Consider the following 3,076-nt stretch of genomic DNA (forward strand, 5'->3'; position numbering starts at 1 on the left):
ATCCTAATAAACAAAACAAAATAAACAAGCATCTAGAATGAAACAGCATAACATCAACGAAGCATCACTCACACTCAACAAAATATAAATGAAAATGTGCAAAACAAAAAGAAAATCCAGGTGACAGTATTATTTGTAAGTATTTAGTGAAGATTAGCATTCAGAAAAACCAAGGAGCTCATCTTTGATGGGTTGATCCTGTTTCTCCTTTCTGTTATGATCTGCCCCGTTAAAAAAAGATTCTCTCTGAGGGGACAGATACACAGTCTATGTGCCATCACATGTAAACACAAACGCCACCATGTATCTTGACCAATCACGTGCGGTTTTGACAGAAAAAAAAATGGGAAAAAACTAATCGGCTCCCAATCAGGAGCCGGATCCCGTCGTTCACTTTAAAGAGCCGACTCTTAGAGCCGGATCATTCGCGACCGACCCATCACTACAGTGAAGATCTGCAGAAATGAGCAGCTCCTAAACTGAATTTGGTTGTTATTGCACCAGAAATGCAGCAGTTTCATGTTATTTTAATGATCTGAGATCTCAGTCCTACTTCAGACATCACTGTCTAGTCATTTATTATGTTCAGACTTTCTTAATACACATCTAAGAGGTTTTGTGGGTTCTTATATGTGTGTTCTGTTTAAACTATATATTTCTTAAAGTTCTTGACTGAGCTTAATGCCGCCAACCACTGACTGGAGCAGATACGACTCAGGTCCTAGGATTTGTACGTGTAGATTCTGGGTTTTAGGAAGTTGAGCTACTGTTAATTTTTTTTTTTCCAGTTGAACTAAAAACAACCTGAATTGATGTTTTAACTGTTCATTAAGACTTCACTAAGAGTTATTACCATCAAGCAAATGTAAAGCATATTTCTGTATGAAGAGCATCTGTTTCTAGATAATATACACTGAGGTTTAAAGCATAATGGAGCGGGTTCAGTAATTGTGTAGTAGTTTAAAAGTGACAGTACGTCTGTGTCTGTTACTTATTCTGAATTGTGTTTGTTTGTAAACTGTTAATTAGTTCTTAATCTGGTCGTGATGTTAGTGAATTAAACCTACATCACTCTGATGGTCTGATCGATGAGCTGTCTGTTCTGACCTGCTGCTTAAGCCCGGCTAGCTCAGTCGGTAGAGCATGAGACGCTTAATCTCAGGGTCATGGGTTCGAGCCCCACGTTGGGTGAGTAGCTTTGTTTAACATCTACGCAAACCAAAAGAACATTCTTCCAATTTGGACAGAACTGAAGGGCTGTCAGTGTAGAATCGGGTATGTGGGTATATGCACTGCACTTGGACATCAGTTGGTTAGAGAGTGGTGCTAATAACGCCAAGGTCGTGGGTTTGATCTCCGTACGTACACTTTTGGACTTAAACTAACGAACGAGTGAGCTTTCTCTAACTAGCAGGTCCGATTGACCTGGGCTTCAAACGTTGTCTCTGACAAGTGTGAGCTCTGTGTACTTTGGTCAGTAGAAGTAGTTTTATAGCTTTATAAAAACATTTTACTTACTTACTATTTCCATTCTTGCAGGAGTGTGGGTTTACCTTCCACTTCAATAGTGAGGCGTGTCCAGCTCTGCTACAGAAACTGTCATTTGTGTCCCTGTTAAAAACTTTAGCTTAGTTAAAGCAAATAAAGACACATTTAAAATCTTTATCTTTAATTACAGGTTTAAAGTTGTAATAAACAAATGTTTGCACAAATAATATAAAACCAAAGTACAAAATAAACATTTCACTTATTTAAATTATCTCACAAATCACTTCTCAGTTTTAAAGGTCAAAGGCAGCAGCATCTTTTAGATCAGAACAGCTATTAACATTAAATATCACTATAGAGGAAATCCTGAAGACAGCAATGTAAACCTTTCATTTAAATACAAGCTGCAGTAAAGTTACATAGTTGACCCATTGTAAAGAAAGAACCTCACATTTGGGTTGTTGTAATAACACAATGGTTAAACTGCACAACACAACAACCTTAAAACATTTTCACATGCATTCGGCCTTTTCTTTCCTGTATACCAAAAACAGTCACAAATCAGGTCTACAACACGTTACAAAAACACTTGGGACATTTTTATTTTTGCCTTCTTTATCTTGAAAGTTTACATTGTATTGAAACTAAAATAACCAAATAAGTAATTAACATTTATGTTCATTCATCATCTTAACACATATTACAAACTAATCAAGCTCGTCAAATTTCAGACATTGTTCACGTAAACAAAAATCTCAAGTGGAAGCACAAGATTCATTTATTTATAGATGGTGCTGTTTATGGTTTTACACTTCAAAACATGAACAGTTTTCAAAAAAATAACAACAAACCCAACAGGAACATTTAATAATTAAAAAAATAAAATAATAATAATAATAATAGCAATAATAATAAGAATGTCACAAATCTGTACCCAAGCAACAAGCTGTAATTTATTTATTTATTAATTTATTTTGGTTTCAATACAACATCACATCAGCAAGAAAAAATGTGATTTGTAAGGTGTTGCAGGCAGCAAAGACGACTTTTCTGGTACATAGGAAAGAACAAATAAATATTACAAAATATTACCACCGATATCAGCAAGTAACTTTGTTTAACTGCCTTTGAAAATCAAAGGTCTCCTTGTTCTGAATTTATTATTAGCTAAACTTAAAAAAGCCAAATTACAATCTTTACTGTTTAACTGACTTTTAAAGTGGAGTTTATAATCATGTGGAGATCATCATCCTCATCTAGTGGTGCTAGAAATACATTACATCTTGTTCAATAGGTACAGATTTGTGACTTTATTATTATTATTATTAATGTATTTTTTATTCTTTTTAATAGTATTTGCATTATTTTATTTGCATTTTTCATACTGTCTCAACTTTTTCCGATTTGGGGAGTGTAATAGACTTGAGAAGAAAGAAGTTTAAGGTGAAAATGATCACATTTACCATTTTGTAATGTACAGAAATTTTCTCTTTTATGTTTTTAAATATTCAGTTTGTCTTTTATTTAATTTAGTTTTAATATCTGAATCCATTTAGATGATAAATGTTTAAGAAAAGAAGAAATCAGA

This window comes from Trichomycterus rosablanca, chromosome 14 (assembly GCF_030014385.1).
Source record: "Trichomycterus rosablanca isolate fTriRos1 chromosome 14, fTriRos1.hap1, whole genome shotgun sequence".
In the NCBI taxonomy this organism is placed as follows: Eukaryota; Metazoa; Chordata; class Actinopteri; order Siluriformes; family Trichomycteridae; genus Trichomycterus; species Trichomycterus rosablanca.